This window comes from Sorex araneus, chromosome 5 (assembly GCF_027595985.1).
Source record: "Sorex araneus isolate mSorAra2 chromosome 5, mSorAra2.pri, whole genome shotgun sequence".
In the NCBI taxonomy this organism is placed as follows: Eukaryota; Metazoa; Chordata; class Mammalia; order Eulipotyphla; family Soricidae; genus Sorex; species Sorex araneus.
Window position 1 is genome coordinate 36,391,347 of NC_073306.1, and position 13,936 is coordinate 36,405,282.

At 47.1% G+C, this 13,936-nt stretch overlaps 1 pseudogene; it reads left to right on the forward strand.

The window, feature by feature from the left end:
- Nucleotides 1-6,540: 6,540 nt before the first annotated feature.
- Nucleotides 6,541-6,767, forward strand: LOC101549746 (anaphase-promoting complex subunit 13-like; annotated as a pseudogene).
- Nucleotides 6,768-13,936: the final 7,169 nt, after the last annotated feature.

Here is a 13,936-nt window from a genome sequence, read left to right on the forward strand (position 1 = left end):
AAGGTTAACTGTATCACACATTGCCATGTAGGCCCCAGAATACTTGGGTGCAGTCTCATGTTTTTCCTTAAAGACATTTTGGCTGGCCTTTAGGCCTTTCTTATGACCCAGTAGCTCAGGCCCATTGCCAGAAACCTGATGGGAAACAAACGTTGCACCATATCACCCCCTAATTTTTCTCAAAGTACAAGTGACCCCTACCTCTATGAAACCCCCCTCTTCTCTTCTGTTCCTCAGTTTCCCTGTGAGACCTCCCAGCAATCCTATACGATCATTCAGTTTGGATTCTGGGAATGGAGGCAGTTGTCTGCACCCCAGGCCAGCTAACCCCCACTGAGATCTTGCTTTGTCATGTCCATACCTGCATAATCAAAGACTGGACAGCATCTATGAGCCATTGCATTGCAACACTATAATGAAGCAAGAGAATGGCCCTTTGGAATCATATTTCCTGGATTTTATGGTCTTGACAGGTCTAAGTAAGCACACCTGGTTAGGACCTATGTTCTGAACTCTCTCCTGTAATGATGGGAAATTCACCCCTTCCCTAATAGCAGACAGAATCCTGGGTGGAAAGACAAGACCCTAAAATTTCAGAGAGGGAAAACAAGGGACAGAAAAACAATCATTAGCAAGAGTTCTCACAAGAAAGTCTGGAAGCTGGTGAACAATGGAATACTGACTCCAAAATTCTGAAGAAATCAAGTGGCCAACTCAGAATTCTATAGTATTCCAACCCTTACTCTAGAGGCAGCTTTCAGATACACTCTATTTCATAATTCCACTTTTGGGGGGCAGTGGGGGTGGGTTGAGGGGTTCGGCCACACCTGGTGGAGCTCGGGGGCTGCTCCAGGCTCTGCTCAGGGATCACTACTGGCAGTGCTCAGGGGCCACGCAATGCTAGCGGTCAAATTGGTTAACCACACTCAAGGCAAACCCCTTAACCCCTGTGCTAGTTCTCTGGCCTCCACAACTTCAGTTCTCGTGCCAGCTTGCTTCCCTGCCCCTCCATATCCACTCTCTCTGCTTCACCTTGTGGAGTGTCCCCCGTGGCCCCACAGTGCACAGGCTGCAGCAAACTTCGTCCCCTGCACACTGTCGCAAGTGGGAAACCAGAGGGTCGGAGTGCAGAGAAGCTAAGGTACTATGTTCTCCCTCAACTGACAGTGTGATGTGGGCAACCCTCGCTCACAGCTACGTCTCACTGGGCCTGTAGGTCCCATCTCCTAGCCCGAGCGGTCTCTGCTACTGCTACCTCTGGGGATCTCATGTCCCGGTGGGGTTGTTTTTTGACCCTGCCTCTACAATGTAAAGTGGCCCCTTTTTCATCACTTGTCACTTGCTACTTTCACGTTGGCAGAATGTTCTCTATTGGAACTCTAACTCCCCACCCATGTGACTTTGTCAAAAAGACATCCCGAATTAGAAAAAAAAGAAATCGCTGATCTAGAAAACAGATCACCGACACAGCAAAAGATGAAGATGATTCCCAGTGTGGTGGTGAAGGGGTAATTCTAAGCAGCAAAATGAAATACTCAGATGAGCAGCAGACACACTGGAACAGAAAGAGCCCGGAGAAAGGAAACTTCCTGTTTAGCTGATATATTGGAACTAAGCGGAGATTCTCTTCTGTCCAGGGTGGGGGATTGGAGTCATCCTAGAAAATGAAGCAAATTTAAAAAAAACTCCAAGGAGGAAAAACAGTTTGACCAGGAGAAAAAGGCAAACAAGAAATGCCAGACTTGCGTGTCAATAATGCTTAGTAATCATTTTAAAGATATCGAGTACTCAGTAAACAAAATATTGTTTTGTAGCTATATTGGAGGGGGTAGGTGGTATGGTGTGAGAAAATATTTATCTTAAAAGGAATCTAAATTCTCTTCTTCCCTAGCAGAAAGGTAACAAGCACAGCTAAGAAGGTCAGTAACCATAATAGAAGCAAGTCCTGTGGGTAAAGTTGTCAATTCCATAGGAAGCAACTACAAGAGTTCAAAAGGGTTATTTCAGAGGAGGGGGCAGAGCAATGGGACAGCGGGTAGGATGCTGGCCTTGCACACAGCCAACCTGCATCCTGTCCCCGGCATCCAGTACGGTCCCTGAGCACCATCAGGAGTAACTACTGTAGAGCCAGGAGTAAGCCCTGAGCATTGCTGGGTGTGCCCCAAAAACTAGAGAGAGAGGGGCTGGAGTAATAGCACAGCAGGTAGGGCGTTTGCCTTGCACGCGGCTGACCCGGGTTCGATCCCCAGCATCACATATGGTTCCTTGAGAACCGCCAGGAGTAATTCCTGAGTGCAGAACCAGGAGGAACCCCTGTGCATTGCCGGGTGTGACCCAAAAAGAAAAAAAAACAAAAATGAGAGAGAGAGAGAGAGAGAGAGAGAGAATACAATCCCCTGAGCATTTCCAGGTGTGACCTAAAAACAAACAACAGCAACAACAAAATGAAAATGGTTACGTCAGAGGAACAGGATTGGGGGGAGCAGGGGTGAGACAGAGCATTGCCATTTGTCATCTTAAACCTTGTATAATAACTTGAAATTTCAAAACATGTACATTATTTATTTTGGTAAAAAAATACTTTGAATGACGCTAAATACAAAAGGAGTCTACGATTTTACTATTATTGACACCCACCGATTCCAAGAGATGAGCCAAAACATTTGGTGAGGCAGCTTTTGGTCCATCTAAGTTAGTTTAGGATAAGCCTCTCTCTAGATTTCCCCTTTAAGTAAATTCGGATTAATTTTGAATACAAGTCATAAGAACTAACCATAGTCTGCCTCACAGTGGCGTACTTTCCAGCAGAAAAAGTCCAGAGGTGCAAGAAAGAACAAGGAGAAAGAGGAAGAGGAGTGGGGGAGAGGAGGAGAAGATAAAAGGAAGAAATCCAGAGATGGGGCTGGAGAGACAGTACAGCGGGGAGGGCATTTATTTGCCTTGCACGCAGCAGACTCCGGTTCCATTCCAGCATTCCATGTGGTCCCCTGAAACCACCAGGAGTGAGCCCTGAGTGCAAAGCCCGGAGTAAACCCTACGTCTCACCTAGCAGGCCCCTCTCTCCCCCTAAAAAATGGTGATTACAGAGGCAGTGCAGTGGTTTACATAATTCAACTGCCTGGCTAGTATATCCATAATTAGATTCAATCATTCAGCTTTGCCACATCAACCTGTTGCAGTTTTATTCTTAAGTGAGTGGATTCTCAAAGTGTGGTTCCCCACAGTGGCATCTGTGTCACCTGTAATGTATTATAAAGGCACATTGCCGGGATCTGTCTAGGACCAGGAATGAGAAATCGTGGGTTTGGGCACAGCAGACTGTGTTTCAAGACCTCAGCAGATCTGTGCTGGGTCAACTCAGGGAAGTCTAATCAACATGCTTTTGGCTAGAGAGCTGCTACATCTGTCTTTAGAAGAGGAAGGCAAGAGAAAGAAAAAGAAACCGCTAGTTCAAAGTACAAATTCTGATTTTCTGAATGTAAAAATGTCCAGGCTGCTAGCAGAGTCACGTGGCTTTCAGCCTGACTCAGATGGTGGTTCTCTGTGCAGGTTGTCTCGAGGTGTTGTGCCAGCCAGCAGAAGGAACGGCCAGATTCACTGCTGTTCACTTAGAAGGAAGAAAACTAGGGCTGGAGCGATAGCACAGCAGGTAGAATGTTTGCCCTGCATGAGGCTAAACCCGGTTCTATCCCCAGCACCCCATATGCCTGCCCTGGGAGCCCTGCCAGGAATGATCCCTGGGAGCAGAGCCAGGAGGAAGTCCTGAGCATTGTCTGACCAGTTTGGCATTATTTACTTTGGTAAAAACAACAATAACAACTTTCAATTAAGCTAAATTGAAAAGGAGTCTACAATTTTACTATTATTAACATCCATCGGTTCCAAGAGGTGAGCCGAAACATTTGGGGAGGAAGCTTTAAGTCCATGCTAAGTTAGTTTAGGATAAGCCTCTCTCTGAATTTCTGTCTTTTTGCTTTCCCCTTTGAGTAAATTTGGATTGATTTTTAATACAAGTCATAAAAAACAAAGAGGAGGAGAAAGAGGAGGAGGAAAAAAAGGAGGAGGAGGAGGAGGAGGAGGAGGAGGAGGAAGAGGAGGAGGAGGCGTGGCCCAAAAATCAAGAAAGAGGAGGGGGGAGAGCAGGAAGAGGAGAAGAAAGCAAACTAATCACACAGCTTCCTAAGTTCGTGTTATAATGCAAAGGACATAATCAGGCTTCATTTTGTGGTGTATAGCAGTGCTTTTCCATCTCAGTACTACTTTTCAAAAGAGTTTTGGTTATGGGCAAAAGTTTAGTTCTGAGTCTGGAGGAGCAGTGCCATGATGCGATGGCTTAGAGCCACGTGCCCCGTGTTCCGCACACCCAGTGCAATCCCAGCGGTGCTGCTGTGTGAGCCAGCAGCTTGGCTCTCTGCAGTCTCGGGGCCAAACATTTTGTCTGATCCAGACCAGGTGTGAATAAGCACCACCTAAAGGGGTGCAAGCCCCGGTGAGCACTACAGATTGAAAAATAGAAAGTTCGAGAGGCAAGGCCAGGAAGTGTGACTCCTGGAGAGCCCCTATGTGAGCACTGCAGTGACCCCCACCATCAGTTCCATAACTGTGTGCCTCAACTAAAGGATAAGTGCGAGCACCCTGACTAAAAGGGGCCCAAAATCTTGGCGAGCACATCCAAGTATGCAACTACCAACACCTGATGTCCCAACCCTGCCCAGCACCACGGCTTAAAGCTGCCAGAGCCACAGCCAGGCATGTGTGGAATCCGGGTCGCTGCGGCAACAGCATCTGCAACAACAAAGGGGGTGGTGAGAGAGAGGAAGTAAAAGAAATAATAATGGGCGGGGAAGACCTGCGCTGTGCTCAGGGAGCACTCCCAGCTCTGTGTTCAGGGACTACCTGTGGTACTCAGGGAACCATTTGCCGGGGATTGAACTGGATCAGCTGCATGCAAGGCAAGCCCTATATCACCTCTCCCCACAAAAATAATAATTTTAGATTTAAAAAAAACCAATCAGGCTTTTCTGCTGCTGCACGAGCACGCTCCCGGAGGCAACTGAACTACTTTGGACACGAGCAGCTCGCAGAAATGCCTCCAGACTGTGATCGGAGCCGCTGGCCCATGCGGCACCAGCGGGGCAGGGTTTTTCTCTCTCAACCCTTCCTTATTGGGCACAGCGTGTTGATTGCCTGTTTTTAGAACACAGAATGCAGGTACCAGCGGGATGCCCAGGAGATCCCAGGGGGTGGGATTGCTGGAACTGCCCTTTGCCAATATTTAAGCACAGCTCCACACAGGTACCGTCTTTTCCGCTGCAGCACGAGCATGATCCCGATCTCTCTCCACGCTTCTCCATCATATGAGCAACACAAAAGGGAAGTAAAAGCTTGCAGTGATGCAATTACTGGCAGAATTTTCCCTGGACTTCATACAAAAATCCAAAACCTAATATTAAGGTTAAGACCTAATATCTCTTAATTGTCAGTAATGTGAAATGGTTCCTTTTTAGCAGGTCTGATTGTGGGGGGAAACTCCAAACAATAATACTGAGTTTTTTGTTGAAATATTGAAAGTAATCAAAGTAGTAGTCATTTCTCTAGACTGTGAACTAAGCCATAGCCCAATGCCGGCCGAGGAGAGGAAATATCCTCCTTTCTCGGTTCTTTTCCCTTTTCGGGGAGAAACGTGGTGTGGCGTCCACCATATTATGAAGTCTATTAAGCAGGCACAAACTTAGAGGCTCAGGAATGGGAGGGAAAAAAAATTATATACTTGGAACAGTGGAACGCTTGGGCAGTCTCGGGCCAATACCAGCACATGCTCCGCCGAGATTCGGCCCGGGTAGCCACACTTTTGTGTGACGCATTGCTGCTGATCAACCAGAATCCGGAGGCCAACTAGACTACTTTTGGTTCCAGAAACTGCTTGCAGCCATATCTCTAGACTGTGAACTAAGCCATAGCCCCACACAGGCCGAGGACGGGAAATATCCTTTTTTCTAGTTGGGCGGCGTGGTGTCAGCCATAGTATGAGGACTATTTATTAAGCAGGCATGAACTATTTATTAAGCAGGCACAGAAAGGAGGAAAAAAAATTCTATGTACTTGAAACAGCGGGATGTCATATCTCTCCATTCTCAGCAATGGAAAACTAATTATCAAATGCTTCCTTGGCAGTAGGGCTGTCTTTCTTGGGGGAAAACTCCAACAATAGTGAGTTTTGTGTTGAAATATGGAATGTAATCAATGTAAAGAGAAAATGAAGTGAAATTTATCAATTACGCAGGCGGGGATGGGGGTGGGGGGGGCGGGAGTTGGGAGGTATACTGGGATCTTTGGTGGTGGAATATGGGCACTGGTGAAGAGATGGGTGTTTGAGTATTGTATAACTGAGACATAAGCCTGAGAACTTTGAAACTTTCCACATGGTGATTCAATAAAATAAATAAATTAAAAAAAACAATCAGGCTGTGGAGGGCATGGTCTTGAGGAAGTGGATCCCGAGCTGGGCTGGGTGCCGACTGACACCAAAGCTGCCGGAGAATGGACAGTGAGGTACAGAGAGATGGAAGGATCTTGGGTTTGATTGACGATGCTTGGCGAGAAGACAACTGCCTTATGAGGATGCTGCAATTCCACTGAATGAGCTTCCCGAAACTGAACAGGACAACAGGGGCACCACGGTATCAGTTAAGGAACAAGAAATGAAGTGGACAAATCTAGCCTTACAGTACCTCCACGAGAATGTCTCCCCTCACCTCCCCGGGTAACTAAGAGCTGGGCTTCCTCCCCTCCATTAGCCATCTTTCAGAAAAATATGGGTACAAAAAAAAAAAAAACAATCAGGAGTCAGAGCAATAGCACAGCGGATAGGGTGCTGGCCTTGAATGCTGCCCACTGGGGTTCGATCCCCAGCATCCCATATGGTCCCCCTTGAGCACCACTAGGACTAATTTCTGAGTGCAGAGCCAAGAGTAACCCCTGAGAACCATGAGGTGTGCCCCTAAAACCAAAAATTAAAATTGTAAAAGTTTTATTATTTATAAGTAAATGAACAAGTCCCTCTGGGTGATAGTGAAGTGCTCAAGTTTGAGAATCAGTGCTCACACTTAACACCTCATGGTTACAAAATGGTCACCATGGCTCTAACCATCACATCATCATTGCAGATAGGAGAAGGGGGAAAGAGTGTCTTTAATTTGGCTACTCTTTGTATTAGAAAGGCAAAATATCTCCCAGAGTTCCCAGAAGAGTTTCCTCTAAGACTCCTTATTTTTGAGTTGCATGGTGTGTCCTGGTTTTCTAGCCACTACAGTGAGCGGCACGTGTAGTGAAGGGGGGTGGCTGTGGCTGTAGGCAGGTAACACACAACATCTGCCACGGGGTCCACGATCATCAGGACCACTGATCATCGTGGTTTACATATCGTTCATGACCCCATTCTAAGAAAACAGCAGAAGATCATGACACTCATCTGCAGAAACATCCTGGGAACATCCATATTCTTTAGCTAGGAGAACTATAAGTTATAGAAGCCTCACTCATAAACTTCACATTTGCCTCTTGTGGAATGGCAGTTCTGGTCACAATCCTTTTTCATTAAACATAGCAGGGGGAGAAACAAGATGGAACAAAGAGAACAGTAGTCCTGTCCTTTCTCACTGGCTGAATGCCTCTTCTACACTTGAATACGGAGTTTGGGCACTGGCTGCTTTCAGACCATTGACCAAATGGTCCGTCAAAATGCCTTATTTTGGCACCCATCACAAAAAGAAATGCTTACCTCTGCCTTAATGAAATCAGTTCCTGGGAAATGAAGAAAGAGAAAAACCCAGACAGGGACTGGTGTGTGTGAAAATGCAGAAGTGGGAAGAGAACTGCAAATTTTACGCAGCAAGTATTAAGAGACGTTGGAGAAGTAGCAAAGAAGTAGCAAAGGAGGTTGGGCTTTGCCTATTTTCGTATAACTAAAACGTGAAAGGGAAGGGGAGAGGTCACAGTGCCATTCAACTCCCATTTCTCTTGAAACTCCACGGCTCAGGCCCTACCTTAGGGACTGGAGTTGGCAGCTACACCTGGTTTTAGTGGGTGCAAGTTATGCCTCAATCCCAAGCTTTCCTCACGGAAAACTAGTACTGGTGAAACTTATCAGGAGCAGAATATGAGCGCTCCCTGATGTCTGCAGAAGTGATATGAACACACAGCTTGCAAATGCAGTAGAACCACAGGTGGAGCACTGTCTGGATAGCCAGGTGAGGTGTTTTTTTTTTTTTTTTTTTTGCTTTTTTGGGTCACACCCAGCGATGCACAGGGGTCACTCCTGGCTCATGCACTCAGGAATTACTCCTGGCAGTGTGCTTGGGGGACCATATGGGATGCTGGGATTCGAACCCGGGTCGGCCGCGTGCAAGGCAAACGCCCTACCCGCTGTGCTATCACTCCAGCCCCTGGGTGAGGTTTTAATAAGGTGCACTTTTGTATCAGTGATGTTGAAGAAGAGGAAGATGGGTTTGGGGGCCACACCTAGCAATTCTCGGGGATCACTTCTGGCTCTCTGCTCAGGGATCACTCCTGGCAATTCTGGGAGGACCATATGGTGTGTCTGGAATCAAACCCGGGTCAGTCACATGCAAGGCAAGCCTTCTTACCCTCTTTGACTAATATATCTCTGGCTCCCAGAAATGAAAGAAGATGAACTTTGAAGAGCACATTTTATTTATTTATTTATTTATTTTTGCTTTTTGGGTCACACCTGGCAATGCTCAGGGATTACTCCTGGCTCTGCACTCAGGAATTACCCCTGGCGGTGCTCAGGGGACCAGACAGGATGCTGGGAATTGAACCTGGGTCGGCCGCGTGCAAGGCAAACGCCCTACCCGCCATGCTATCGCTCCAGCCCCCACGAAGAGCACATTTTGTTTGGATTTACATATCCGCACAATGAAAGTGTGGTTCTCTGTGACAAGAGAGAGTATCAAAGGGGAAAAATTCTTGGCCCTAGATTATAGAAACAAAAATGCCAGAAAAGGAGAGAAATAGGGGAGCTAGGAACTAGGGGAGAAGAGGCGGTCTGGAGGAAATATAGGAGCAAAAGTCAGGGGTCTGGACTCTTCTGAGTTGCAGAGTACAAGTAGCTGTTTATGTCTAAACCCTAGAGCCAACATGTGGTAAGCATGGGACCCAAACTACAATAACTAAACTTAAAAATATGTCTAGAAAGGAGATGTGGGGGGGGGGGAGTGTGGGGCAAGAGAGAACCCAGAATGCAGACACACCTGATGGGATCGAAGTTGGAACATGTATGCTGGACCTTCATTTTCAACAATTCTAAAAATTAAGGTGCCAAAAAAAAATTTATTTGTTTTTTTTAAAAAAACTGCCTTGGAGGGCATCTTAACTTGAATCCACACATATATTTCAGCCTTGCAAAGCCTCTGAAATTTCATAACAAATTTCAACTTGTCTTGGAGCATGTGTGCTTCTCTGGGGAGTGGACAGCCAGCACCCAGATGAGCAAAGCTCATTACACCTGGCGCTCAGCCTGGAACTCAGCTGCTTCTGGGAGGGCTCCTGCCTCCTCTCACTGGTCAGAGAGTCCTGTTGACTCAGGGGTGACAGACCTTAATCCCAGCCAGCAAGAAGGATCGTGTCACCGAGCTGCGTTCCAAGCTTTCACCCTATTCTCTTCCATTGCTCACAAAGTTCCTTCTACCTAAAATAAATATCCGAAGAGTCCTGGGCACCATGTTAAGCATCTTTCTTAACACCCAGCAGTGCTCGGGAGCCATTCCTAGTACACCAGGTAGGGCCAGGGAACCATGCCAGGGCCATGGTTTCTTCTCCACTCCGCAGAGAAGCACACATGCTCCAAGACAAGTTGAAATTTATTATGAAATTTCAGAGGCTTTGCAAGGCTGAAATATATTGTGGATTCAAGTTAAGATGCCCTACAAGGTAGTTTTAAAAAAAATAAATAAAACAAGGGCTGGAGCGATAGCACAGCGGGTAAGGCCCTTGCCTTGCACGCGGCCGACCCGGGTTCGATTCCCAGCATCCCATATGGTCCCCTGAGCACTGCTAGGGGTAATTCCTGAGTGCAAAGCCAGGAGTGACCCCTGTGCATCTCGGGTGTGGCCCAAAAAGAAAAAAAATAATAATAAATTTTTTTTTGGCACCTTAACTTTTAGAGTTGTTGAAAATGAAGGTGCTCAGCCTGTAAGCAGTTTCCCTGACTGCTAAGCACGTTTGAAACATCCGAAGGAAGGAAATAAGTAGGAAGCAGAGGGCCTTCCAATCACTGCTTCCAATCACCGGGGGTGGGGGGCTTGGAGGTCCTCCAAGTATCACACATGAAGCTGGCACTCTGGACCTCTGTGCAAAACATCACCAGGACTGGCCTCTGGGTTTTTGTGGGTTTTTTTTTCAAATAGGGGAACTGAAACTCGAAAGGCAAAGGAACTTGCCTAGGGGTGACAGTTGGCATGGGGTAAAATCACAATTCAATTCTCCAATTCCAACTGATTATAATTTTTTTTTATAAAACTGGACCACGTCCAGCAGTGTCCAGGTGTTACTCCTGGCTCTGTGCTCAGGAGTGAATCCTGGTGGTGGTCAGGGGGGGCCCTCTGTGGTGGCAGGAGGGAACTGAACCAGGTCGTCAGGCAGTGAGGGAAGAGCCTTAACTCCTCTACTACTCCATTCCTATAACTCGAATTTAAGGCTACAAGACGAGGGCTGGGGTAAATGGTGGGATTCGACCCTTGCTTTGGTAGAGGGAAGGGAGTTGTGGACTGAAAACCTCAAAGAAAAGGACCTCTGCAGAAGGAAACTGCGGAGCGGCTGGTCATGGTCACAGACGTCCCCTAGAAGAGAGGTCCCAATGGAAGTGGTGGCTCCGGAGGAGGAGGGGAGGCGGAAGGGCGGGGGAGCGTCATGCATGGCCTATCGGGAGCAGTACTGGAAACCGCAGTGCCTCTCTGAGGCTGTGTGGGAGGGGAAACTGGGGGCATTGCTGTGTCCTAGTGGAAGTGGACTCTGGTGAGGGAATTGGAGCTCTCCCTCTCCAGGATTTTTTCATGGCTCTGCACTTAGGTATCACTCCTGGGGGACGGGGATCTACATGGGATATTGGGGATGGGATCAGCTGCATGCCAGGCAAGCGCCCACTGTACTACCGCTACAGCACCCTGGAACATTTAATTGATTTGGGATTCTGTGGTTTACAATACTACTAATATCGGTATCTCGTTTGGTGTTGGAGCGTTGTATACCCAAAACAGAATCATGAAAAACTCTGTAATTGACGAAATTTTAAAAAATAAAAATTTTACAGAAGTCCCATTGACAATGAAGTGTGTTGCCTCTATTGACCACTCGGTGGCGCCAGAGTACCAGCTAGTTTGACTTAGAACTGACCTCCAGTTGGCAGGTGAGCGACCAGGAGAAGCGGGTGGGGAGAGGGGTGGGCCTTTTCTTCCACCCCTTCATGCCCACCCCTCAAACTTTCCTATCTATCCGAGTTGGGAAGACGGTGTCAGGAAATAGGAAGGCTAGAGATGAGAAATTTGGGGATTGTAAAGCAGAGGGACTCAGACCTCAAGTCAAAGAGAAAACTTAAGAATTAGTCTCCAGGGGCTGGAGCAATAGAACAGCCGGTAGGGCGTTTGCCTTGCATGCGGCCGACCTGGGCTCGATTCCCAGCATCCCATATGGTCCTCTGAGCACCGCCAGGGGTGATTCCTGAGTGCAGAGCCAGGAGTAACCCCTGTGCATTGCCAGATGTGACCCATAAAGCAAAAAAAAAAGAATTAGTCTCTAAAAGCGCGGCCAGCAAATAAAAGCTTGCGTTGTGGCCTGGATTTCCATTGCACTTCCCCCACTGTTAGCCATTTTTGTGCAGATTCCAAACTGCTGCGGTCTTATTGGAAAGGGGGGATGCACATTGTTAGTATCCACCACCAACGGGAGACAGTGGAATGACTTGGGTATCTCTGGGAAAATAATTTCGTGCCTCTAAGTCTCAGTGTTGTATGGAAAATAGGGATAATCAGAGCATTTGCCCCACTGAGTGGTTGTGAAGGCTGAACTACAAAATGCACAGACCATGCTAGTACATAGGTGTCTAGAGAAAGATTTGTCTATACAAATATAGAATTATACATAATCATATAGACCAGGGCTTTGTTATTAATAAGTACTGGTTCCTAGCTTCCCTTTTCATAATTGTGCTATTCAATTACTCACCCGTTTTTAATTATTCTCTGTGTTCAGACCTGACATATATTAAGTTCTTGAGATGTATTGAAATTAAAAGTTCTCTGTAATCAGAATGACTGACGAAGAGGAGGGAGCTGCTTGGGACACCAGCAGCCCACCAGCAACCTGCAGTATGTGACTTGAGAGTTTCCGCCAGGTCCCCCGAGCGGGGGACCGGCGTTTCTCTTTTTTTTTCTTTAATCTCTCTCTCTTTCCCTCAACTTCTCCTGGGCACAGTACAGCATCTACCCCACTTCTCTGAGCACAAAATGGAGAGACTCACCCAAATGCGCAGCGCGGCTGGTGGGGGATCGAGGTCGGGGAAGTACCGGTCTCCGCCCACATCGGACACTTAAAGAGAGTGCAGCCACGTGGGCTTTCCCATTTCTCCGCGCCCGCACCCCCAGAATGACTGACGAAGAGGAGGGAGCTGCTTGGGACACCAGCAGCCCACCAGCAACCTGCAGTATGTGACTTGAGAGTTTCCGCCAGGTCCCCCGTGCGGAAATCTCTCTCTCTCTCCTTCAACTTTTTCCCTGGACTTTAGACAGAAACCCAAAACCGCGCGGCCGCTGCCGCGGCCGTGCGACCTAATGTCATCTTAATATCAGCAATATGTAATGGTTCCTTCTTAATGGGTCGGACTTTTGTGGGTGATCCTAACAAGAATAGTAAGTATTTTGTTGAAATATTGAAGGCAATCAAAATGGTAGCCATCTCTCTAGACTGAACTAAGCTATATCCCCACGCCGGCTGAGAAGAAATATCCTTCTTTCTCGGGAAGAAACGTGGTGTGGTGTCAAACATAGTGTGATGTCCATTAAGCAAACAGACCTGGTGGCGTGGGAATGGGAAATAAGGGGAAAAATTAGGTACATGGACCAGCGGGACGCTGGTGGTATCTCGAGCCGGAGCCGATATCAGCGCAAGAGCTTTGGTTCCAGAAACTGCTTCCAGACACTCTACTAGACTATCAACTAAGCCAGAGCCCCACGCCGGCTGATGACGGGAAATAATCATCCTCTTCGTTTTTTTTCCCTTTGTCAGACAGCGTGGCGATTACTAAACAGGCGTGAACTCGGTGGCGCGGGGCAAGGGGGAAAAAGAAAAGTTATGTAACAAACAGCAGGACTTAATATCTCTATATTCTTAGTAATGGAGAACTATCAAATGCCTCATTGGCAATAGGACTGTCTTTTTCTTTTTGGGGGGAAACCCCAGCAACGGTAGTGAGTTGTGTGTTGAAACATGGAATGTAATCGAGATAAGCGTAAATGAAGTGAAACTTATCACGTTCAAGGGTGGGGACTAGGGAGGTGGGAGGGGGCGGCAGATATACTGGGGGGGTTGGTGATGGAAGATGGGCACTGGTGAAGGGAAGGGTGTTTGAATATTGTATAACTGACATAATCCTGAGAACTTTGTAACCCTCCACTTGGTGATTCAATAAAAAAAAAAAAGTTCTCTGTAATGAGCTTGAGTTCTCTGGGCTATCAGTAGCAGGTGGTAGGTCCACAGTTTCTAGAAGTCTAGTCCTAAGGGCAAACCAAGAATAACTCTGCCTTAGAACAGTGTATAGGATAAAATGCGCGGTACTTTAGAAAGAAGAGAAGATCAAGAAAAGAAGGGAAGAAGAAAGCTATTAAGAGAAGACCAAGGATGGTTTTTAGCTGGGCAGAGGAGC